At 39.6% G+C, this 27,747-nt stretch overlaps 1 pseudogene; it reads right to left on the bottom strand.

Annotated features, from left to right (window-relative positions):
* Positions 1-22,150: 22,150 nt before the first annotated feature.
* On the bottom strand, positions 22,151-24,520 carry LOC110310961 (sugar phosphate exchanger 3 pseudogene; annotated as a pseudogene).
* Positions 24,521-27,747: the final 3,227 nt, after the last annotated feature.

Consider the following 27,747-nt stretch of genomic DNA (forward strand, 5'->3'; position numbering starts at 1 on the left):
AAGTGCTTTCTTTATTGAGCATCTCCAAGGTCTTTTACGTTTTAAAATGTGTCTTCTTTTGTTGTGTTTTTTCCCTCTGGTGTTAGCATTTTCATGAGATTACATTGTCTTTCCTCTCATCATATTATCAGCTGTAATATTTTCTTATTTATTTGCGTGTGGAAATGTGGAGAAGACACAGTACAGAATCAGCCATCGTTGAAAAAATTTTCAACCGTCCTAGCAGGTATGTTATATATTTTGGCAACACCCTGAGTCCATTTAAAAATAACACAGTATCACTTTAAAGACAGTTTAAGTAACTTTTAAAAGAACATCTATGGACCTTTATACATTCTATTGGACAGATCACCATGTTAAGTAAAGGAAGCAAAATTAAGACCAATATTGTAGTTTCTTTCATATACAGAGAATACACACACATGCACACACAGACACACAGACACACACACACACACGCGCACACACATCACTCTAGAGTAGATGTGGGACTATGGGTAAAGAGGAAGGGCACAGGCACAGGTAGGAGATATGGGGACTAACATGAAGAGGCATGGAGGGGTAGAGATATCAAAAAAGCAGGTCCATTATTTTCTATAATAAATATGTACTAAGAACAAGAAAATATGACTTTAAAACATAATTAGTCTTCTGATGTTATTTTATTTTAAGGCCCTTTAAATGGCTAATTAACAATGCATTGTTTAATTAAAAGGCCATCCTAGCATCATTATATTCTACCAATACAGTCTTCCCTTGTTCTGTAGATGATAATGTGTCCCTATGGTGGGAAGACAACTGTGCCACACATGCCATGGCTGTGGAGCTCTTGCTCTCATAGCTGTCACTCTCCTCCTCAGCTCCAGAGGCTGCTGCTTTTATTACTTTCCAATATGTCTTTAGGCTAATAACCCAAGAAGTATTTTATTATGGCCCTTTCTGTTTAGACAAAAAGGGAAACCATTCCATATCTTGGTGATTTTTATAATAAACATCATAGAAACAATAGTTTCAGAAGCAAGAGTATGTGTAATTAAATCACACTCAAATATGGGGACTAATGAACCTCTTAGTCTGCATTAAATTAAATGGTTATTAATTAATGATTGCTCCTCACTACCACTTATTTCCCAACACTGACGAGTTATTTTATCAGCGTCAAATGCCATGCAATTTAGTATGTAAATAGTACATGATTTATTTCCAAGTGAAAAACTATTAGCAATTTACCTACTTGAGACCTAGTCTTATTATGTAGCTCAGGCTTTCCATGAAATTTTCATTCTCTTCCTCTGCCTCCTGAGTACTAGAATTAAAGATGTTTAACACTATGCCAAAAGAAAGGATTTTTTAAACAACCAAACAAACATGTAATCATGATGTCAATTGCATGATGGTTTTAGATGGAAACATTTTTAAGTCTACACAAGTTTGTTAATTTGTACTTTCTTGTTAGTTTTATATAGTTCATTTGATTTTATTTAAATTCTGTTCCTGGTTAGAGAATTTCACACATGTGTACAATGCTTTTCGCTCAATCTCCAAAGAAGCCATGATGGGCTGGAAGAGCCAGAGGTAGTAGCCTTCTGCAGCAAAGAAGCATTTGCCAAGTTTGACAGAGCTTTTGCACACATGAGCTCATAGTGATTATGACTCAAAGGAGGGGACCAATGCAAGATCAGTTCAGTCAATATCCCAGCATGGAAGGGAGAATGGCTCATGAAGCCCCATCTCTAGCTGAGAAGCAATTGACAACTGATGAATGGTACTGACAAACCATCAGTTTTCTTCATGGGTGTGTTCTCAGAGATGAAGCACATGCTGCAGTAGTCTATCCATGTCTATGCAGTATCACCCATGTCTAAGTAGACTCACTGGGTTTTAAACAAAGCATGTGAAATGAGATAGAAAAGTCATGGAAGGATAAAGGAGAAATTGTTTAAAGTTTTAAATGTTTGCCATACTTTGTCATTCTGAATAAGATGGGCCATATGCATATGTCCATAATAACCTGAGCACACAAACACATGGCTGAACACTGTATACTTTAATAATAGCCCTTGTGTCATATTGAATAAATGCACTTGATATTGTGAATAAAACACTAAATCCAGCTGCCAACTATATTTTAAATTGCATGTTTTATGCAAAGACTCATTTTTAATTATTGAAAATTTCTAAATTTCTTTGGCATCAGTTCCCCATGTCTTCAACTCTTCAACTTCTGGCAAATGCACTTCTTTCTAGTAGCTACTCCAAAAGTCTCACAATATGAGCTGCCTCCTGTAAGAAGATTTACTCAGCATTTGTTCTTTTTTTGATGAATTCTTCACTTAGAAGCACATCTATGACTCACCTGTATAGTCCTAAAACAATAGATTTGGTTTTTTTAATATTTTTTTATTATGTATTTTCCTCAATTACATTTCCAATGCTATCCCAAAAGTCCCCCATACCTCCACCCACTTCCCTACCCACCCATTCCCATTCTTTTGGCCCTGGCATTCCCCTGTATTGGGGCATATAAAGTTTGCAAGTCCAATGGGCCTCTCTTTCCAGTGATGGCCGACTAGGCCATCTTTCGATACATATGCAGCTAGAGACAAGAGCTCCAGGGTACTGGTTAGTTCATCATGTTGTTCCAACTATAGGGTTGCATATCCCTTTAACTCCTTGGGTACTTTCTCTAGCTTCTCCATTGGGAGCCCTGTGATCCATCCACTAGCTGACTGTGAGCATCCACTTCTGTGTTTGCTAGGCCCCGGCATAGTCTCACAAGAGACAGCTATATCTGGGTCCTTTCAGCAAAATCTTGCTAGTGTATGCAATGGTGTCAACGTTTGGAAGCTGATTATGGGATGGATCCCTGGATATGGCAGTCTCTAGATGGTCCATCCTTTCATCACAGCTCCAAACTTTGTCTATGTAACTCCTTCCATGGGTGTTTTGTTCCCAATTCTAAGAAGGGGCATAGTGTCCATACTTTGGTCTTGTTTTTTTTTTTTTTTAAGACCAATTTTGTAAAAATGCCATGTTTTGTTTTGGCAGTCATAATTTGATGGATATTTCTCAAAAAAGGTCATTTAAATAACCACTTAGTGCTTCTAGAACTTTGCTGCAGAGCTAGTCCAAACCAACAGTGTTTAGGGAAATACAGATAAAGCCCACAGTGATATGAAATACATCTAATAATAAAATGGACATCATCAAAGGAACAGAACAAAAATAATGTTACAACTCTCTCCATACTACTTCTGACTTCTGGCTTCTTCTAACACAACAGCAGCTTCTACTACTCCACCCTTCTCGCAGGAAGGGCTAAACTCTTCTCCTATTACAACAGCTTCTCTTCTACTACTTCTACTCACAGCAAGGGCTAAATCTTCTCTCTTCACTACTACTCGCGCCGACTCACCTCCTTCTAGCTCCACCCCACCTCATCTAATCAGAATTCACACACATGCTCCAGGATGGAGCTCAGGCCGTTCACAGATAGGCTGACAGGTTCTGATCTAGAGGAACAGTACAGCCTGGCAGGCAGCCCACGCATGCAGCCTCACTGCGCTTGCTCCGGCAACACAGTAAACAGGTGGGTTTCATGGGGACTGTGGCCGCACCCACTTCCGGCAAAGTCCTTTCAAGAAAACCAGAAATCTCTATGTATTTTTACTTATACATTTTATAATGCTGAAATTTGAACTCAGTACCTCTTGCCCGCTCCTACTGAGCTGTATCTCAGCAAACTTAGCCTATTTGAAGTAGGTATTACTTTCATCAATAATTTATGATGTATCTTAAAGTTCCAGATGCACTAAGGGTTTGAACTACCACCAATGCTAAAATTCAATGGACCTGAGGAACCCCTATGATGAGGGAATAAAAGTAGAGACAGGTTTTGCCATCAAAACACCTCTAAGAGGCAATTTTAATATAAATGCATGTTGTAAATGGGCTGTTTTTCTTTATTTTAGCTAATTCCCCAGTAATGACACAGAGAAGTCAAGATTTATTTTCAAGCTTTACTGTATTACCTGGGTAGTAATTTGATATATTTCAAACATCTCATTGAATCTCGCTACCTCCCAGCCAAAATCCCCCAAAATATTTGCTCCAGCTGAACTCTCATGTTGTCTTTTCTCCTTCCTCCTCATGGCTCAATCTGTGTTTCTCTTCTCTCTCTCCCTCTCCACTTGTTGGTGGATATATTGCCCTATTCTCTCTTCTGCCCATCTATTGGGTCATCAACTTTTATTGACAGGGCAGAGAATAAATAATAAGCATTGTTTACACAAACTTAAGACAGAAGATTCTCAACATAAGCATTACAATGCTGTGATGGTTTATATACCCTTGGACCAGGGCATGACACCATTTGGAGGTGTGGCCTTGTTGGAATAGATGTGACTTGGTTGGAGTAGGTGTGTCATTGTGGGTGTGAACTTAATACTCTCACCCTGGTTGCCTGGAAGTCAGTCTTCCACTAGCAGCCTTTGGATGAACATGTAAAACTGTCAGCACTGCCTGCTCCATGCCTGCCTGGACACTGCCATTCTCCTGTCTTGAAGATAATGGACTGAACCTCTGAACCTGTAAGCCAGCCCCAATTAAGTGTTGTTTTTTTATAAGAGTTGCCTTGGTCATGGTATCTGTTCACAGCAGTAAAACCCCAACTAAGACAAATGTCATGTCCATATTGAAACAAGATGTGAGGACAGAGAAACTAGAATTTGGATGACACATGGGTAACCTTTACACAGGCACAAAAAATATTATGCTTACAAATACTTGGTAAGCATGAAGTAAATCCCAGATCCAGTTAACTCACAGAGACACAGGAGTTTGAGACAATACAGAAAGGTGTATGGTAGTTTGCCATATTCATCGTACATTTCAGTCTTATAGTATTCAACTACAGAAGTCCCTGGTACAAGATCAGGAAAACATGCCCTTTCAGTGGGCAGGCACATTTTTATGAAACAGTGTAGGCAAACAACCAGATATTAATCGAAGGGAAAAGGACCCAGTGGCATTTAAGTATTAAAGTTGTTAATATCACATGCACAGTTATTTCTTAAAGGAAAAAATAAGCATTGTGTTCTGTTTGAGAATAAGGAGTTCAGAAAATTAACAAATTATCAAGATAGTGCTAAGTGATCATAAAAGAAGAAAAACGTCACTGTGTTCTCAGATACCTGAACCTACTCTTTGTGAGGGTTTTAATGTTTGCACATGTTGCTATTTGATTCTGTAACATCCCCAAACCCCAGTATGCTGTTCTGAATGCTTGCTCTCAAGTTGCTGTTGCTATTGATGACTAGGTGCAAAAATTTCATCATTGTGGTTTTGCTGTTGAAGTTCATACCAGATCTTTAGCCCACATTGTTCTTGTCTGCCATTAAGTGAATAGCTCCTGCTTTGTGCTCCTAGGACCAGATGCTGCATATATTCATAGAACCAAAGAGGAAAGCAGGCCCCATGGATGATGAACTGAATGTTGCAGCTCCATAAAAATAAATATCCCCTTCCATGCTTAAGATGTTCAATCAGGAAAGGACCCAGATAGAGCTGTCTCTTGTGAGACTGCCGGGGCCTAGAAAACACAGAAGTGGATGCTCACAGTCAGCTATTGGATGGATCACAGGGCCCCCAATGGAGGAGCTAGAGAAAGTACCCAAGGAGCTAAAGTGATATGCAATCCTATAGGTGGAACAACAATATGAACTAACCAGTACCCCCCTGGAGCTCGTGTCTCTAGCTGCATATGAATCAGAAAATGGCCTAGTTGGCCATCAGTGGAGAGAGAGGCCTATTGGTCGTGCAAACTTTATATGCCTCAGTACAGGGGAATGACAGAGCCAAGAAGTGGGAGTGGGTGGGGGAGCATGTGGGGGACTTTTGGGATAGCATTGGAAATGCAAATGAAATAAATACCCAATTAAAAAAAAAGATGTTCTCTCAGATATTTTGACCATTGAGATATGAGAATGACAACTACAACTCTCTTGGCCACCTTCCCTTGAGGGAAATTATGACCCTACATGTTGGTATAGTAGTGATAAATAGAGGAACAAAGTGACAAGGAATGTCAAAGGCACATTTATGTGGAGAGAGATGGAACATAATGAACTAGGAATTTAAAGTACTGTGATTATGCCTGACATTCATTGCAAAGACAGTAGGGCTGATGCCTTTGAAAGAAACCTCAGTAGTTCTCAAACCAGCCTAATGCCATACTCAGAATGAATCAATGAATTTTTAGATGTTATTTTCAGAGGGAAAATCAAAGAAAATAAAGTTATTTCTAAATACAAAATTTTAGAGCTTTTCTTTCACTGCAAGTAGTAAACTCCCTGCAGGGACTGTGGGAGAATTAGTGCTATGAAAGTGTTGCTAGTGGTTGGGGATTTATAGATGAAATTCAAGAAAATGATCACAAAAGAGTTCTAGAAGTGATTTTCCAGCTGAAAGAAAAAAAGATTTGATCAATTTTATATTCAGTAATCTAGAACACACAGTAAGATTGTAACAATGCCTTAATCAAGACAATCTTCACACTTTAGAGCAATTCAGGTTTTGTATGCTACAATATGATAATTTATATATTTATATATTATTAATAGATGTTATCCTTTATGATAGCACCATATGTTTATTTATATTTTAAGAATGTGTTTTAATGGGGTGTAATGTTACAGTTTTATCATAATATAGGAGACTAATCTAATGATACTGGTGACCAGAGAAAGAGACTTAAATGACTGTTAAAAGGAGAGAAGTGGATGAGATACCTCTAATGAGATCTGGTATGTGTAGCATGGTATGGTGTGGTGGTTTCAATGATAAAGGTTTATATATTTGAATGCTTGGTCACCATAGAGTAGTACTTGTTCAAGAGTTTGGAAGTATTAGTATTAGGAGGTATGGCTTTGTTGGAGTGGGTGTGGCCTTATTGGAAGAAGTGGGTCACTGGGGAGAAGCTTTGAGGTATCTAAAGCCCAATCCCAACCCAATTTTTCTGTCTCCTTCCCAACCCAGCCTTTTGATATTTAGTGGTGACTTCCCTGCAAGATATGCTAGTATAATAGTGGCAGAAAGAAGTGTTCTACAGCAAATGGGCCTCTAAAGCTTGAATAGAAGCAGACACATGCCCCTATGCTGGCTCCTTGCCAGCTGGTCCAGGCAAGAGGAGAGAGGTCCTGTCCCACAGGGATCTCTCCGGGACTGAGCAGAATGGGGAGTGTCCATGGCCCAAAAGAAGTACACCGAGCAGGAACTCAACTTTATGGCATCAGCCTCTCACTTATATAAGTTTGGAATATAGGGAGGGGGCATTTTTGGTGGGATAAGATGATGTAGGAGGAAGGGAAGTATGATAGAGGGTATGGAGTGACAGGGCCAATGGCAAAGCTCTACATCAGCAACAGTGGGCGGGGCAGAAGCAGGGCAAAACAGGTCATGCTGCGTCATCCTGATATGGAAGTGACTGAGACAGGTCTCAAAATTCGAGCCAGGCTCTGGTTTGTCCCTAAGGCCCAAACCAGGGCCCAAATTGGGCCCAGCACCTCTCGCTTTTGTTTTTGTAATGAGCAGGTTACATGGTTCCTGTCTTATTTTAAAATGAAAAATTTGATTTCTCCAAGGAAGCAAACCACTCTCAAGGACAAGCCCCACTCCCAGCAGTAGATGCCCAGTGCAAATGAACTCGTGGCATTCTTGAAGGTTTTTTGCTTCATAATATGACAGGGCATTTATTTTTTAACCTTACAGTATTTACTATTGAAGGAAAATGAGATTTTGTAACTTGTGATTCATGTAAAAGAGTTGTCTATGAGCCCGTATGCCAGGACAGGGTTCTTGACTGTAAAGATGAAAAAGAATGCAAGGACGGAGGCAAGGCTATCTTGTCTGAGTCAACACCATCTGGCCAGAACCTCCCCTCTGTCTATTGCCCCTTGGCGCTGGGTAAGGTCATACATCAACTGGTTGCTATGTGAACAAAGATAAGCCCCCAGCCCACAGGAACAAAGTCCTGATGCTTTTTTTGCTGACATGTAATCTTACTGTTAATGTTTGAATGAGCCAATCCCATACCTTTGTTGAAATTTCTTGCACCCCTATCCCCTTTTCTTCCTTAAAAACCTCTAGCTCTGGAGACTCGGGGTTTACTCCTCTGCCTCCTGTGTGAGGTACGTGTCGGCCCAGAGCTCTGCCAATAAAGCCTCGTGTGTATTGCAACAAGAAGGATTCTTGCATGTTCGTGGGTGCACCCTAACCCTGGAATAGAGTGGGGGTCCCCATATCGGGGGTCCTACACTATGACTAACAGTTTTCTGTTATGGGAATACTGTGTTTGCAAAAGTGGATGTCACTTGTGCTTTGGTGGGGGCTCTTTACTTTTGTTGGAGGGCATGTGGTCATATTCTAACTTGTTTGTTTTATCTTATTTTACTATTTCTTAGGTGTCTGTTTGTTTTCCAAGGAGAAACAGGAGGTAGGGAGAAACTGGAAAGATCTGGAGGAGGGGAAATGGTAATCAGAGTATACTGTATGAATTTTTTTTTCAATAAGAGAAAAATGATTAGAAAAAACAAACTAAGATAAAAGAACAAAACAGACCTGGGTAGATAGGGAGCTGGAATGGATTGGGAGGAGTTGGGGCAGGGAAGCCATGGTGTCAAAAGCTGCAATGTCCTCTTTGTGCACTTTTCCTTTGGCAAGAATATACTGTTCTCCTTATCTGTTCTGATCAGTCTGTTTGAAATATAGTTTGTCAGATACTAAAACTGCTTAACCAGCTTGCTTCTTTTTTTTTTTAAGATTTATTTATTTATTATATGTAAGTACACTGTAGCTGTCTTCAGACACTCCAGAAGAGGGAGTCAGATCTCATTAGGGATGGTTGTGAGCCACCATGTGGTTGCTGGGATTTGAACTCCGGACCTTTGGAAGAGCATTCGGGTGCTCTTACCCACTGAGCCATCTCACCAGCCCACCAGCTTGCTTCTTGAGTTCATTTGCTTGGAATATCTTTTCCATCCTTTATTCTGATGTTATTTTCATTCTTTCTATTAATTTTATTTTACTCTACGTCATTTTATTGGGAATTGACACAATCGATGTTGAGTAATAAATGAATAGTGTTTGTTTATTGCTCTGTGTGTATGAGTTTGTGTGTGTGTGTGTGTGTGTGTGTGTGTGTGTGTGTGTATGCGTTTTCCATCTTTTGATTTGCTGGTCTGGGATTATTTATTCCTTGTCATTTCCTGGACACAGTTAATCTCTTCAGGTTTGGATTTTCCATTTAGTACCTTTGGTAAACCTGGATTTATAGAAAGATATAGCTTAAATTTTACTTTTGTAAGGTTATTTTTCTCCATCTATTAAAGTTTTCATAAGATATGGTATGCTACTTTGAGAATTTAAAACTACAATTTTTATTTTCAAAAAATCAGGTTCAATATACACAATGTATGATGAAGGCTGAGCAATGTTCTGCTTCATGAATATAACATATGTCATCAGGAGTTAATTTTATTGTTATGTTGTTTTAGCATAAATAACAACAACAACAACAATAATAATAAGTTTTACCCTATGTCCATGTGCTAACTTTTCTCAAGTTACCTGGGTCTTAACACCAACCAATTTCAATGTTAGGATATAATTTTCCTGTCTCCCACACCTTCAAGTCTGAGCCTCTGATTCTTTTGCTTTTGTCACTGACACATGGTTAGATAGACCTTCCACACATGTACCAGGCAGCCCAGCAGCTGACTAAAACAGATGCAGAGACCAATAGCCAAACATTGGATGGAGCTCTGGGACTCGTATAGAAGAGTAGAGGGAAGAATTGAGAACCCCATAGTGGATAGGAACTCCAAAGGAAGACCAACAGAGTCAACTAATCTAGACCCTTATGGCCTCTCAGGGATTAAACTACAGACCAAAGAGCATTTGACACATGGTCCTAACCCCCAGTCCCTGTAGCAAACATGTAGCTCAGTCTTGATGTTCCCCAACAATTGGAGAAGGGGCTTTCCCTAAAGCTGTTGCCTGCTTGTGGACTATGTTCTTCTAACTGAGGGGCCTTGTCTGGCCTCAGTGGAAGAGAATGAATTTAACCCTGTGGAGACTTGACATGCCCCCAGGGGGTACCCAGGAATGGCTGCTACTATCTTAGAGGAGAAGGTGGTGGGGGCTGGGGAAGGTACTCTGTGAGAGGATACTGGGGGTTGCAAAAATCAGGATGTATAGTAAAGAGATAGATAGATAGATAGATAGATAGATAGATAGATAGATAGATAGATAGATAGATAGATTTAAAAGAGAGTGTATACATGGTAAGTTTGTATTTAGCATTCATTTTATATGCACACTACTCTTTCAATAAAGACAGATAAGGAAAGCCATACACAGTTTTCATACTTTCCAAGTGTGGCCTTGAGATGACTGGAGAATGATGGATATTTGTGATTTCTAGATGAGGTCTGTCTTCTCACCTCATAAGACTTAGGGTAGGGCCTGGAGAGATGGCTCAGCTGTGAAGAGCACTGCCTACATTTCCAGTGTTCCAGAGCTCAATTCCCAGTGACCACACGGTGGTCACTCATAGCCACCTGTTATAGGATCTGATGCCCTCTTCAGCTGTGTCTGAAAAAACATCTAAAGTGTACCCATATAAATAAAACAAATCTTTAAATAAAACCAGACTTAGGAAAATGTGGATGAGAAGAGCTACCTAGAAATGAATGAGCAAGAAGAAGTTTTTTTCCATGGAAATATGTGGAAATTGTTTCGGCTTACTCCTACACTGTTTGTATGATATAAAAGTATATATGCATGCTTTGCTTTATATCTATGTATACATCTAATTATATATATGTATATACAAATATGTATATTTGTATATACACAGAGCCAGGGTAGTTCTACATGTACACACATATAAACATATAGATAAAACAGATAAGCTGGATAAATATATAGATAACAGATAAGTATATATTCATATTTTTATGCTCAATTATATTTTCTTAGTAAAGTTACTAGTATTGTTATCCTTACTGAATTTGTCTCTAATTAACCCAATGCCCTTAAGATTTTACACGTGTATGCATGTATATATGTTTATATCCATGTCTTTGGTTCTTTCATACACTAACTTCTCTATGGTTTCTTCATTACCTCATACCACCTTCTACACACACACACACACACACACACAAACACACCCTACATTCCTCATACGAGTTGAGAGAACCGAACCACTAACTACTTGCCTTTCTATGTCTGTCTTAGATTACTATAAAGATGCCCAGATTTATCTATTTATCTCTTTTTTTAATTAATCATTTTATTTACTTACATTTAAAATGATATCTTCCTTCCCAGTTTTCCCTCTACAACCCCCTTCCCATTCCCCATCTTTCCCCTATGCTTTGCCTCTATGAAGGTGCTCCTCCACCCACTCAGTCACTCTCACCTCACCCCATTAAGCATTCCCTATATTGGGACATCAAACCTCCCTTCCCTCCTAGTGATGTCAGATAAGGCAATCCTCTATTACATATGTATCTGGAGTCCTGGTTTCCTCCATGTATACTCTTTGGTTGGTGGTTTACTTACTGGAAACTCTGGGTGGTCCAGTTAGTTGATATTGTTCTTCTAGTGGGGTTGCAATCCCCTTCAGCTCCTTCAGTCCTTCCCATAGCTCACCATTGGGGTCCCTGGGCTCAGTCAGATGGTTGGCTGTGAGTATCTGCATTTGTATTGCTCTGGCACTGGTAGAATCTTTCTGAGAACAGCCACACCAGGCTCCTGTCAGCAAGTGCTTCTTTTCATCAACAATAGTGTGTGTGTGTGTGTGTTTGTGTGGTGGGAGGGTAGTGTCTGCAGATGGGATGGATCACTAGGTGAGGATAGTGTTTCCTTAAGTGTTTGTTCCATTGTTTGCTCCTGTCTTTCCTTTGGACAGGAACATTTATGAGTTAAAAATTTTCAGATGTGTGGGTACCGCCATCCCTCAACTGGAGGCTATGCCTATTTACTGGAGGTGGTCTCTGCAGGATGTATCTTCCCTTTGTTGGGTATATTGGCTAAAGTCATCACTATGCCACTTGTTGGGTTCTGGGAGCTTCCCTGGAGTTTTCCCTACCTCCAGTTCCCCATCCCCCACTGCTTCATATTTCTATTCAATTTCCTCACCCTCTGTACTTTTGTCCCTTCTAATAACTGTTCCTGCCCTCCTTTGTCCCCACTCCCTCCTCTCCCCCTCCCATGTTCCTCCCTCCCTCTACTTGCTGTGATAATTTTGTTCCTCATTCTATGTAGGATTGAAGTGTCTACATTTTGGTCTTCCTTCATCTATTTTTTAGAGATCTCTTTTGTATTCACACTTTTTATATGCTCTTGTTATACACAGTCTTTATTGTCTCTGAGGTCTGTTTACTTTTTTATAGTTTATAACTAATAGTTTATTTGCTTGTCAAATACATGTCTCTACTACACTGGCTCTAAGATAGAGGCTGAGATGTTCTGGAATTTAATATTGAAGCCATCTATAGTATATTTGGGCTAGTTTACTGGAAAAAAATGGACAGGGTAGCAGAATTGCAGGGTGAAAAATACTCATCAACAGTGAGATAATGTTGCAGCTCTGTTGCCACCATGCCCTGCTTGTTTCCATTCTTTCTGCTGGCTCTCAGGGCTTCAGTACCAAAAATCTGAAATTAGTGATGGGCCATGAGCTAAAAAGTGTGAAATTATGAGTTATAGTATACCTTTCCTATTTAAGACTTGACTGTCTCTGCTATTAAAGTAGTTAAAAGCTTACATAATCACATAAAGCAACTTCTAAAAGTTAAGTTGCGATCAAAACATGAATAATCTTAGTCTAATTTATAATACTTCAAATAATGATTTATTGTTTAAGAATTATAATTCCTTACCATATTATATTTAGTGATATTACAATTGCATATAGTTCTTTAAATTAAATTATTATATGCTATAAAATATTAAAATACAGTTGCAGCATAATTACACTCAGGAATAAATACTTGGAAATTTTTAATCTTAAATGTATTGAGCTCACTTCTTTAATTCATGAGAAAATAATGTGGAAAAAATGGGTTTTTGAATCCTAACAGTGTATCAAGTTTCCAAAACAATACTGCACACAGAGAAAATAAATAGAATTATAGGCCAAGTCTATAGCTAAAGAAGATCTCATCAGAGTGAGTTCAAGTATTTGCCATGTCAAGTGAGGTTTAGAAGCCGAAGAAATGCATGGATGTGGTACCAAGATTATACTACATGTGGTCTTGTCAAGCAACAAATACAAGATAATAATAAGGCATTGGGTTAAGTTTCAGATGCTATTCCTATGGACTTAGTTTAGTTTCCAATTCCCATGCCAGGTGGTTTCTGACCATCTGTAACTCCAGATCTATGATGTCGATTATTTCCTTAGCTGTGTAGAATCTTTTATAGCTTCATGAAATCTTACTTGTCGATTGTTGCGCAAATGGAACCCTATTTAAGAAGTTCCTTCATACAACTGTATTATGTAGGGAACTGCCCACAAGTTGTTCCAGAAGTTTCATTATTTTAGGTTTCAAGTCATCCACTTATGTGCTTTTATTGTTGTTGTATTCATTCATCTTAATTTTGAATTTCAGTATGTTATTTTATTCTAACTATATGTATTCAAACTGAAAATAAATGATTAAAGTAAAAAATTAAAAAGATAAAAAAGGGAAGATACCCATGTGCCCAGATATCATTTGTCTAGGGTACAGGATTATTATTCAACACTACCTTCCAATAAGCCTTTTATCTTTACCACCAAGCCAACTAATTATGTAAAAATTGAGAAAAATCCCTGTGACCTTCTGTGAAACATTTCTGAGTTTTAAAACGTAAGGCATTTCCAAAGGTTTTCACCCATCTATGGTCTAATTAGCTCTTCTGGGTCATTGAGAGTGAAATATCTCTTTCAGGATCCAAAACTAAATTTGGAGACTCAATGTCTAATGATATCTAAACCTTTTCTAATAGAACTTTGATTTTCATCATAAAATGAAACACTTGAGAATCTGTAGGCAAATTATCATGTTAAATCACAGGCACCTGTCCATATTTTAAATTATTCCACTGCAAGCTATTGAGATTACAAGAGTTCACTCTAGACTTCCTTTGCATAAAGTATGAAAAGTACAACATTTGAAACAAGATAAATACTGTTGACGGTTATTTTCTTTGAGAAACGTTATTACTGTGTACTTTCTATGTAATAGTATGTATTTCAATACATGCAGAGAGAAAGTGCTTTAAAAACCTCTGTCTGCTTGTGCCATGGAATAAAATCTATTGTCTTCATGAAAAAAATAGTCCAGTACCTAGCAACATATATTCTTCACCATCAGAAGACCAAAAGCACAGCCACATGTTTTTGTATTTTTATAAAAACTACTCATAGAAACACACATATTACAATTTATTTAACTGAGTTATATACAGCCTGATCGAATTGCTGCCTTTTATTTATCAAGCCTCTTTTGTAGTAGAGAAACTTTGCCATCAACTTAAATGTTTATGAGTGGAAAATTTGTAGAGGAAATAATTATAAAACACTTAATACATATTAGTCCCCATTATAATCAAACTGCACATTAATCCTTACAGAGTACTTTTATTGCTCATCTTAGTTGATAATGTGTTTCTCAAAATGAACCTAACACAGGTTTCTGAAAATTTGGTCCAGGGAAGAGTCAGGTAATTTTAGAGGACTTTCTGATGCTTTGGGCAGAACCCAGCACTCCCACCTCAGTCAGTCCTGGTTACCCCACCACACCCGAAAAGCAAGAGTCGGATTTAAAATCATATCTCATGATGCTGGTAGAGGACATCAATGATTATAATTCTCAATGCTTGGAGTCTTTGGACAATTCACACTTTCTGTTTGTTTTTGTTGTTGTTTTTGGTTTTTTGTCATTTAATTATTTATTTATCTGGCTTTTTTTCCTTTATTTATTTTGTTTTAAAGTTTTACACTCCATATTTTATCCCTCCCCTCATCCACCCTCTGACTACTCCACAATCCATACCTCCTCCCCACTCCCTGTCTCCGCGAGGCTGTCTCCATTCCCCAACCCCTACCCAACCAGACCTTTAACCCCCCCTGGGGCCTCCAGTCTCTTGAGGATTAGGTGTATCATCTCTGATTGAACACAGACCTGGCAGTCCTCTGCTGTTTATGTGTTGGGGGCCTCATATCAGCTGGTATATGCTGCCTGGTTGGTGGTCCAGAGTTTGAGAGATCTCAGGGGTCCCTGTTAATTGAGACTGTTGGTTCTCCTACTGGGTCGCCCTCCTCCTCAGCTTCTTCCAGACTTTCCCTAATTCAACCACACAGGTCAGCAGCTTCTGACAATTGGTTGTGTTCAAATATTTGCATCTGTCTCTTTCAGCTGCTTGTTGGGTCTTCCAGGAGTGCAGTCATGATAGGTCCATTTTTGTGAGCGCTCCATAGCATAGGTAATAGTGTCAGGGTTTAGGACCTCCCCTTGAGCTGGATCCCACTTGGGCCTGTTGCTGGACCTCCTTTGCCTCAGGCTCCTTTCCATTTTGGTCTTTGCAGTTCTTTTAGACAGGAAGTATTATGGGCCAGAATTTTGACTGTGGGATGGCAACCTGTAGCCTCCCCCAACCTTGAAGCAGGCTGATTCAGACTTTGCTGCCACTGAATATGAGATCACCTGTGGTGTAGCCTTCTGACTTAGATGGCTATATTGTTTTGTCAACTACCTCTGCTCATCTCCAAGACTCTGCTACCTGCTGAGAGACCCTTGAGACTTTCCTCAGACACATCCTATCCTGCACTTCGCTTACAGGCTGGCTCAAAGCACCAAGAATGGACTGGCGGGGTGGGGGGTGGGGAGGCGATAGGCCTTCCCCCTTATAAACACAGTCTCTTAGTAAACTCTCGGGCCTTGATCAGAGAAAATTTTGTCTTAGCTTCATTATTCTTTTCTCTCCATCTAGTTTCTCTTTCAGCCCCAGCCTGTCTTCCAGAAATACCACGTTCATGTAGGCCGCAGGCTGGCTTACTACCACTACAGCAACCCCATCCCTCACTTGATGTCCTGTCTTTCTGCTCTAGGTGGGCTCTACAAGTTCCCTCTCCCTACTATGGGACATTTCATCTAAGGTTCCTCCCTTTGAGTCCTGAGAGTCTCTCACCTCCCAGGTCTCATTCTGGCGTGTTCCCCAACCTCCTACTTTCCAAGGTTGCCTGTTTACTTTCTTTCTGCTGGCCTTCATGGCTTCAGTCCTTTCCCCCTAACCAATACCAGATCGGGTTCCCCTCTCCCCCTTCAACTCCCTGCCCACTTTCCCTCCCTCCCCACTTGTGATTGCTTTCTTCTCCCTCCCAAGTGGGACTGGGATGTCCTCACTTGGGCCCTTCAGTTTTTTGAACATTTTGAGTTCTGTGTTCTGTATCTTGGGTATTCTGTACTTTTTTTTTTCTAATAGCCACTTATTAGTGAGTATATACCATGCATGTCCTTTTGGGTCCTCACTCAGGATGACATTTTCTAGTTCCATCCATTTGCTTGCAAAATTCAGGATGTCCTCATTCTTAATAGCTGAGTAGTGTTCCATTGTGTAAATGAACAACGTTTTCTGCATCCATTCTTCTGTTGTAGGACATCTAGGTTGTTTCCAGCTTCTGGCTATCACAAAGAAGCCTGCTATGAACATAGTCAAACACATGCCCTTGTGGCATGGTGGGGCATCTTTTGGGTATATTCCCAAGATTGGTATTGCTAGGACTTCAGGTAGATCTATTTCCAATTTTCTGAGAAATCTCCAGAGTGATTTTCAGAGTGGTTGTGCCAGTTTGCAATCCCACCAGCAATAGAGGGGTGTTCTTCTTTCTCCACATCCTCTCCAACATGTGTTGTCACCTGAGGTTTTGATCTTAGCCATTCTGATTGGTGTAAGGTGGAATCTTAGGGTCATTTTGATTTGCATTTCTCTGACCACTAAGGACTTTGAACAGTTCTTTTTTTTTTTCTTCTTTTTTCCTTCCTTCTTTCTTTTTTTTTGTTGTTGTTGTTGTTGTTTTGTTTTTCAAGATAGGGTTTCTCTGTATTGCCCTGGCTGCCCTGGAACTCACTTTGTAGACCAGGCTGACCTGGAACTCAGAAATCCACCTTCCTCTGCCTCCCAAGTGCTGGAATTAAAAGTGTGTGCCACCACCCCAGACTCTGAACATTTCTTTAGGTATTTCTCAGCCATTCTAGATTCCTCTGTTGTGAATTCTTGCTTCTTTTTGTTTTTTGTTTGTTTGTTTGTTTGTTTGTTTTTGTTAGATGCCAATTTCCTTTAGGAAATAAACTGGAATAAGCAGAGTATATTTCCCTGTGACTTTGGCCTTCCACCAGTGATTTACAGGTCACTACCAATCAATCATCTTGTATGTGAAATAAGAGAGGCAGGTTGAACATCCAGGAGAGGCAAATTAAGCAGGTAGGTTTCTTGACTAATTTTGGTTCCACAAACTACCAGCACTAGGGGGCAGTCGGGTGGTGGTAATGTCTGCCCTCTGTTCTGTTTTACTGCAGATTGGGATTGTTCAGACTAAGAGACAAATTGGAATTGCCAAGCAAAGTTCTACTTTAGTAATGCTCTCCATATGGTATGCTGCTGAGCACTTCAATAACGGCATTCAACCAAGTTGAAGTAATCTCAACTGCCTAATATTTTGGAATTCTGAAATTTTATTTATTAAAGTAGTATATTAAGTGATCTGAAACAAAAAATAAAGATGAGATTTTATTTGATTGTTGACTAATACTTAAAATATTTTATGCATATGTTTATTCTCAAGAAATCATTTTTATAAGTTACAGGGTTATTACCTTTATATAATATTTTGGAAGGGCAAAATTATTGCTATAGAAAAATGAGCTGGTTTCCAAGGGCTTTGAATGGAAAGCAGAGTCCTTGACACCACAGAACCTCCTCAATATTCAGACTAAGTTGGTAAAAATATAACTATGTTTAGTAGGAATGTGTCCCAGAAATTAAATGTCACTATATATATGCTAAAAATATACATTCATGTTGCATATTGCCCAATCATTGTAGTTTTAATGCTTAATAAATTGTTGCTATCTCATCATTGGAAATTTTACATTAACCAAATCAGAGTTGTAGTGCATCCCTGAAGTGAATAAAAAGTAAATAACCAACAGGAACTGTAGCTCTTAACATGAATGACAGGATGGTATCACACACACACACACACACACACACACACACACACACACACACACACACACACAATTAGAAAATAAAATAAATCTTTGGAGAATATTCTTATGGAAAAACCAAAAGTGAAATACAGGATTTAGAATAATATTTACTCCAGAGTCATTGTTTTGAGTGCTGTTTTGAAATATTTCTACCAGTTACTGAAAGCTTTCTTTGATAACTGGATTTTTCTGGCTAGCACATCTCATCCCAATACGTAAACATAAACTTAGTCACTGATCACACGTCACTGAGAATACACTCCAGCAGAGTGATGTCACAAATGTGTGAGTACAATGACTAAGTTGGGGATCTTTCTGAGTATATGCCCACTTACAGAGTGTAAGCTGTGTTAAAAATAATTTATAGGAAGAACAGATAAGGTAGAATCACATCAATGTATTTTTTCAATTGTCTAAGTATTATTTGCATAAGAAAATACCTTGAAAGCAAAGGCATTAGATAAAAAAATAGCAATTCAGAAAACTGTCTCCAGAAATTTAATATTTTAAATAAATATATGGATTAAATAATAAAGAATAAGTGTTTTTGAAATAGACATATGATGAATTGGAAGACCAATGTGGATACCATTGAACAGAACATTAAGATAGAAATAGAAAAACTGTAAGAGTATTTAAGTGAGTTGTAAGTTAGATAGAAAAATTACAAAACGTGTTTCAAAATGAATGATTCAGATGACATGTGTATTCTGAACAGTTCTCAGTCCACCCCATTTGTCCTGCTTCCCAGATCCTGGGAAGTCATGCTTTCATTGACTTGCTTCAGATCACTTACCATGTGAGAAAGACTGAGGACTTCTGTCTCCATCTGAGAAAGGCTACTTTGTATCAGAGCAGAATCCAGTGAGATTCAAAAACAAATCAAGGTTTGCTTACCAAGATCATCTAACCCACCCCCCAGATTGTCCAGGGTTTAAGGACCTCTCATTCTTGGATGCCCAACAGCTGATCATCAACAGCTCTAACCTGCTCCTTCAGATGGGTAGCTTCCTGCCAGAAATGAAAAGCTGAGTCACTGACAAAAGTTAAAGGCATCCTGTGTACACTAAGAGCTGTCCACAAGGTCAGTGCCAGCAAAGTTGTCAGGACTTTGCTAAACGTGCCAACTTTTCTATTGGAAATTGCATAGATTATTTTATGGTAAGTAAAAACAGCCAAAAGAAACCACCCCAGAACAAGCATAATGAAAATTGAATATAAGATTTAGGAAATTTGACAGATAATAATAATCTGCCAGAAAAAATAATTCCACTCTGTCAAATAGAAATATTATAAATTAGCAATTTTGTTAATTTATTAGATTTTTGACAATGTCATGCATGTATATATAGTGAATTAAGATACTTTTTATATTAAAAGATTTATTGATGATATGCAGTGATTTAAATGTTGTGTAAAATAATTTTAAATGCCTGTAAATTCCTTACTTAGTTTCCTAAAGTAACACCTTAGAAACCTAAATTATGGTATCATCATATTAACTATTTCTATTAACACAAGGATTCTTTTTGTGTCCTATGATAACATAATATCAATAAGTGTGCTTTTCTTGCCTTAGCCACAACTTAACTCAGTCACCATTAAGCCATTTTCTAGTTAAAACAATTACTATACTAAAGATATTTTGTAAATGGATCACATTTTTAGAGATTGTCTTTTTCTATTTCATAATTCCATAGATCTTAATGCAGGTCTTTTTATGTATATTGCATATTATTTTGCACATTATGGGCATATCACCATTTGTACAATAAATATATTGAAGCAATTTTATATTGTTCAAAGAACTAACTCTTATGGAGTAAACTGTTACAAACATTCACGCAGAATATGTCTACCAAAACTGGGTAGGTGGGTCAGTAGGTAAAGATGCTGCATCCATGAAGAACTGAGATCGATTCTCAACACTCCAGCTGCAGAAGATGGAAGGAGAAAATTGATAACCACATATGGTTTGTTGAGTTGACACAAAATAACACAAACGCGCGCACGCACACACACACACACACACACACACACACACACACAATTTAAAAGTTTTAAAACGAGCCGGGCGTGGTGGCGCACGCCTTTAATCCCAGCACTCGGGAGGCAGAGGCAGGCGGATTTCTGAGTTCGAGGCCAGCCTGGTCTACAAAGTGAGTGCCAGGACAGCCAGGGCTATACAGAGAAACCCTGTCTCGAAAAACCTAAAAAAAAAAAAAAAAAAAAGTTTTAAAACATAAAAATATGTCTTAAGACAAATGTTATATAAGATAGCATGCTTTTTTTTCCCATCCAGTCATTCTTTATTTCAGTGTGTGAAAGCCTCCTATGATTTTTCCCTAAATTTTTAATCCATTTTAATCCATTACTGTGGCCTTTTCTGCTATTTTTAATATATGTTAGCACGTGTGCATAGGTGTGTGGGTACATGATCACATGGAGACCAGGGGTCAACACTGGCTATTTTCCTCTATCACACCCCCTTCCCCTTTTAAGTAGTATCCATGTGTATATGTGTTTTGCCTAAGTATTAAAGTGTACCGTGTGCATGTAGTACCTGTGACGGTCAGAAAGGGGTGCTGTATCTCTTGACTCTGGAGGCATGCAGATGGTTGTGACTGTCATGTGGGTTCTGGGAACTGAATCTGAGTCCTCTGGGAGAGCAGCTAGTACTCTAAAGCCACCGAGCCACCTCTCCAGCCCCTCACTCTCTTCTGAGACAGGCTCTCCTCCTGAACCTAAGCACTCTAGTTCAGCTGAGCACTGGAATTGTGTGCCGCTGCATCCAGATGTATACATGGGAACTGAGAATCCAAACTCAGGTATTCATGCTTTCAAAGCAAGCACTTCACCCACTCAGCCAGCGCCCCAGCTCTGACCCTTTCTTCCAGGTAAACATTTAATAATAAAATGAGGCAAATGCCTAGGCGTTTGTTAAAGTCACTTCCTTCCCAGGTGGGCAGAAGTAGATGGAGAACGTATTCAGATTCAGAGAGAAAAACATCATTTCATCCTGTTCTGCGTGTTTACAGCTCCGTTTCTGGAAAAGAAGGCATGGGCTGCAATCAGAACATGAAGACGCAACCCACTGATGAGGATGAGCCTCTGAGCCACATGCCCACAGAGGCTCCATCTGCAGGCACCACTGAGCAGTCTGCCTCAGAGGGAGAGGGTGCTCCCTCTAATGGAAATGAGGCCCCCCAGGACCTAGGGCAGGGGAGCAGCTCCACCTGGCAAGGCTGTGGGCTGTCTGCTTCCAGTGACAAGTGCTGGGGAACTCAAGGCACCCCTGTACTTAACTGTGGGGCCGGGCTGGGAGTGCAGGGCATTGGGAGACACACTGGGCATGTGCAGGACCCAGAGTCCACCCCAGCACCACAGAAAGGGAAAGTGAGAGGCAATGCCAAGCTTAAGCAGGGACTAAGTAACCAAACAACCGCTGGACTTTATTACAAAAGCGGGGGTTTGTTTCCCCTACCTCCCTATGTTTTGTGTTTTCCCTTTATGTCAGTGACTGAACAGGAAAATGCTCAGAAATCTGTAGTATTCCTGCAAGTTCATCAATACATACTTTGGAGCATAAAGCAAGAGGTGGAAGAATATTTTCTAACCCAACGTGAATTAGGTATCCCTCAAAATTGTACATTTTCCTCCTAGTTTACATAATTTAAAATGTATGCACAGAATGACCTTAAAGTATTGATTCTTATAGAATTCATAGTCTTGAAGACATACACACTACAATCTTCTAAAGGGCAGGCCTCAGGCCCTAACAATCCACTAACATGATTCAATACATACACTTCACACTCCCAGGACAAAGAGCCTTTGTCTTTTCTCTAAGCGTGGTCCATCTTCTGCTGAGGGAACTCCAGGAACCTGGCTGCAGCTGCGACAGAGACCAATCTTCCAACAGTAAGGCTACATAGAACAGCTTCTCAGAGGGTCTTGTCGTTCCCAGACTGTGAACGTGGGTTTGAAAGCTCCATACTGGATGTCTGAAATAACTTAATAATCCACAAACAGAAGACTGCTCCCAGGAGTCAGTCAAATGTGAGTGAAGTCGGAGGAGAACAAGCCAACAGCCATTCTAGAGAGGACGAGAACTTCCAGAAGCCACAGAGTGACCCAGCCATCGCACAGTGTGATCTTTCCACCTTGGTAAAGGTGCGTTTCGTCCACGGCAGGCCTGTAGCATCATCTGGACTCAGCGCGGCTCTGATGCCTTAATGGTGATCCACTCTCTGCAAATGTGGTATCAGAGCTCCGTCCCAGTCTTCTCATCAATACAACATGATTCTGCCTCCTGATCACTTAGCTCTTGATTAAGGCTGATGAACAAGGGTCCAGGACCAAAACCGGTATTTAATGTTAGAGGGATAAGCTGACAAGCCCAACAAAGATGCTGGCAGGTTCATTTTCCTTTCAGTACATTCACAAATGTAAGAAAAGTCTCCAGGAACTGCTGTAGTGTACAAAAATAATTCGCCCCTTCCTTGCCTGTGTCTGGGGTAGCTGGCAGTGTTGTAGGATGCCTGACAAGACAAGGCTCCATTAGTGTTTAGAGAACTCCACACGAGTGAACTGAAGGCCTAGGGGCCCTCATAAGCTTCCCAATCCGTCCTCTCCTGTGGGAACCCGTCATTCATTAAGTGAGTGAGCTTGTCTCCTTTGCACAAGAGAGAATACTTCCCTCACTATTAACGGCGAGATAAACAGAATTGTACAACTTGTCATGAGAATAAAAAAGTAGAAAACCCACATCCATCCTAAGTTGTCCTGGATCAAAGACACCAGATACTGGCCCACAGCAGCACCAATACTCCCTGTTCCATCGATGATCCCCGTGACAGTCGTCAGAGCCTCGCTGCTCCCTTGGATCAGCTCTTGGCTACCCAACTCTGCGGAAATAGCAGAGCTAACCATATTGGATGGCCTAACGATAAAAAAACCCCTGTAATGGTCATCAGAAGCGCATTGATGGACTTATTGTTTGGAGAGCGACTATACCTAACAAGGGACCCAACGGCCAGGAAGAGGCTGAGGGCCAGCACAGGTGCTCTCTTCTGCAGTACATCAGAGATGAAGCCTTGCAGAGTCCCACCTATGATACCTCCGACATCGTACCAAATGGACAGCTTGTCAGCTTCGGCTTCCTTCCACCGGAAGTTGTTACTCAGATAAAAGGGCAGCCAGAAGAAGAAGGAGTAGTTCACTAGCTTCAGGCAGGCGTAGGCCAGTGAGTACGGGATGACCCCAGGAAGGCAGCAAGCCTGATGAAAGCTTATGGCCTTCACTTGGACGACAGCCCTGTCCTCCTGGATCGAATAGTTAGGTTCATAGTCATCTTCATTTTCAGCACCATCGATGAGTGGCCTCTGTGAATCTTCTTCCGAGCTTTCCTCTGCCTCGATACTTGGGAGGCCAATTTCTTCTGGTGACACTAGAAGTCCAAAGAAGATGACGATCCCACCAGCAAACTGCACAGATGCGGTCACCAGAAAGGCGTACTCATAACCATACTGGAGAACCGATGAAGCCAGGAATGCTCCCAAAATATTGCCCAGCGAAGCACAGGCACTCCAGAGACCAAAGACAACTCCTCGGCCAGCTTTCCCAAACCAGTTGCCCATCACAGCAACCACACAGGGTCAGCCAGTGGACTGCAGCAGGCCGTTCACAATCCACAGACCGCAGTAGAACCACTTGTTGTAGAAGTGCAGCCATTCCATAAGAGTACCAAAGACAAACACCACGAATGCAGAAGAGCACATGCCAAAAGACAGAACCCATCGCAAGTTCAGCCGATCCCCTATGATGCCGCTGATGAAGAGGATGATGCCGCTGATGAAGAGGCCCACAGCATAGGAGAACAGAAAAACAGTCTCTAGTGTTCCAAGAAAAAGAGTGGCTTCCTCTGTGCTGGGAAATAGATGGTTGCTGCTCCAGATCTCTGCAGGCAGGTCAAATGATGTGTTAAAAGCATTTGGGGTCCACTGCTTAGAGATACTGACTTTCACATTGCTAAACGTTTTTCTTGACGCATGGAGCAATGAATAGCTGAAGAACGTGAGCAGGAACACAGCAATGTGGTGATGGCTGAAGCTGGTGAAGAGAGCTCCTCTCTGCAAAAATCGTGGCCAGGCCATGCTCTTCCCACCTCCCTCTTCACCTTGACCTCAGTCCTCCCAGTGACTGAGTTACATTGTTTCTTCTTTCAGATTACATGCCATCTCCCCAATGAGTCTTTTCTTCTCCCAGGCCTGGCCCGCTTCCTTCCCTGTATCCTCACAGCTGAATTCTCCGAGCACAGAACACACAATGTGGTACTTTTTCTTCTTCGCTGCGGCAGTGTGCTGATTTACCCACCTCTGCTTCTTCAGAGGCACTTTCTCGGCACCTGCCCACCTGTTGCTTCTAGACATGTGCAGTTCCCATTATGTGAACATTACATCACCAGTCCCATCCTGGGCAGCTGTGTTCCCAGTCCTCTGTCAGGCCATAATCTACTCTTTGTCCCCTTCCCTCCACCCCCTCCCTCTACCTACCCCCATCTCCAATCCCTGAGCCTGCCAAGCCTTCAGATAGCATGCTTTTAATCTTTGTTGTTGTTGTTGTTGTTGTTGTTGTTGTTTTAATTTACCTGTTTGCTTTCTAAGTAAAGAGAGAAAGAAGACCTGGAGTTGGATGGGTGGGGAAGTGCAGTAGATATGGGAGGAATTGGAGGAGGGAAACCATGATTAGAATATCCTGATAGAAAAAAAAAAGTATTTTCAATTATAAAAGAAATGGCAATTTTTAAAAAATTATATAATTCAGTTTTGTAATAGAAGGTGAAACTATTAGAACTGGATACAATATTTTGTACTTTTCTGGATACATCACCAAAACATAAGTAGAACTCTGAAATCAAAATCCTTATTGCACAATTTGCATGCTTGCATAGAATATTTTAAAAAAAAGGACAAAATGCAGGTCTGTACATAGTACACTCACAAGGGCCCACCTTAACATACTTAATTAGCCTTTTTTTTAGTAAATTAAGAATTAGAACCAACTGATTTTTGTGTTTGTTAAACCACCCCTCCCACCTTTTTTGAGATCTCATCATCTAGTGTCACTGAGCACAGTGAACAATCTCCATCTAATTTATAATGAGATGGCACTTGCTGGGAAGTTTAGCCAAATCCTCAAACAAACAAATGAGTGAATACCATAGTATCAAAAACCCAACAATTTTCCTAACCTAAAATTTCTATAGGTAGCACATCACAGAATCAAAACCATCTAATTAAACCTCAATTAAAATGAAAATTATAAGGTAGTATAATATTTGCTTATACACATGAGAATTTAAGTGGTACCCATTTCAGGTGATAGAAATGTTAATTAGCTTGATTGTTTATGCTGATCACTGTGAGAGCATAGGAATGCCAAAGCCTGAGCGTGCACAATCTAAATATATTCATGATTTGTCAATTGTATCTTTATATGCAAAAATCTAAATAAAGTTTGCACAAAGAACATGAAGAATTTTAAGCCAAATTCCTAATTATTATGTTTACCTGTGTAAGTTTTCTTAATACTGGATAATTACATCATCATCACACTAAAGGAGCCAAACCTATTCATCATATCTATAGAGTCATTTAAAAAAAGGAGTAAAGTAATATTTTATTAATTCTCATTAAAGTATCTTAGCTGACAAGGAGCAAAATGAATACCTTTTAAAATATTTATCGCACTTTTATGTATCTAGTGGGGGCATTGGCATGCCAAGATTCCCTTTTCAAGGCAAATGGACAGCATGCAAGAGTTGGTTCTTTCCTTCCACTCTATGGATCTCTGGCATTTGAACTCAGGTCATAAGGACTTGGCTGCAAGCACCTTTATCTGCTGATCCATTTTGGTGGCCCAGAAATAAATCCCTATTCACAGATATCTTTCAGGCAACTGCGTCAGTGTAATCAGTCACTGAAATCAGGTAAACTATGGCCATAAAGGTAAGGGTGACTGTAATTTCTTTCGGTGTCATGGACTTCCAAAGACTTGTTATATTAAGAGCCCACCTATATTTGTGTGTGGTACTCCTTACCCATTTTCCTGTAGACACAATGAAACTACATGTTCACTAATAGATTATTCTCAATAAAAAATATAATCACAAAAATTACAATCTTCCTTTTGCCTATTGGACCTTAAGTGTTAAGCCAATTTTGCTTCATTTGTAAGTTATAAATATCATTATAAAATCTGTTATTATTCTATTGGTTAGTTTTTAATTTATTTTGAGATTTTTTTTTTTAGAGGGGGTAATAATGAAGTTGGGTAGATAGGATCTAGGAGAATTTGTGGCATGGGAAAGAATGTGATCAACATATACATTAAAAAAAAAAACAATTTTTAAAACAGGCATTCCTTTATGTACCCAATTCCAGGACAGGACTATGAAGGGAGACCCTGTCTCAAACAAAACAACACAATAAGAAATTTTTAAAAACTAGATAAGTTACATTGATTTGGATATGTTAAGGCTACATAAGTGGCATTATAATTAGGAATTTTGCCTTTCCAAAAAGGACATGTGTAGTTTTGACAATGTCTCTTAATTCTGAATGCCATGACCCCCATGTTCCCCTCTTTCTGTTCCCCTCTTTCCAAGTAGGAAGTTCCCAGGTTTCGGTAGATGAGCCTAAGCATTCAAATATATATGAAAGCATATAATTCAACAATTTAGAAGCTCTTATCATCATCTAATTGTCAAATATTTTCATCATCCTCCAAAGAAATACTGTATTCTTAAGTATATCTTTCAAACCTGCCTTGATGTAATTGATTTATTATCAGCTCTCCACATCCATGAAATTTCATATAAATAAAGTGTCCTATACCATGTTTTCTCTTATGATTGGCTTCTTGCCCTATATAAATAGGTCAGGCATCTTTTTTGTTACTGCTGAATTAATATTTCAATATATATACACATATAATATACATACATACACACACATACACATATATATATATATACATACATGCATGCACACACACATATATATACATATATATGTATATATATATGATTCACTTTCTCAAATCAATATAGATAGATAGATAGATAGATAGATAGATAGATAGATAGATAGATAGATTCACATTCTCCAGCACGTTTCCACTTTCTAAAATGTCCACAGTTCTCAGCACAAGCTTCACATTAAGCATGTAACCCCATGAGCCTGTTTGGGTCATTTCACATTCAGACACCACAAGCACAGGTTATGGCATATAAGAGATGCATTCATGAACCACTAGGGAGGTGAGAGTTCCTGTGTATATTAATATAACTCAAGATATGGCAGAGAGCTAGCTTCTAATTTTATACAAGAGCCCAAATTATCTTTTAATTTTCATCCACTCC

This window comes from Mus caroli, unplaced genomic scaffold (assembly GCF_978045245.1).
Source record: "Mus caroli unplaced genomic scaffold, Mus_caroli_1 scaffold_16, whole genome shotgun sequence".
NCBI classification, from domain to species: Eukaryota; Metazoa; Chordata; class Mammalia; order Rodentia; family Muridae; genus Mus; species Mus caroli.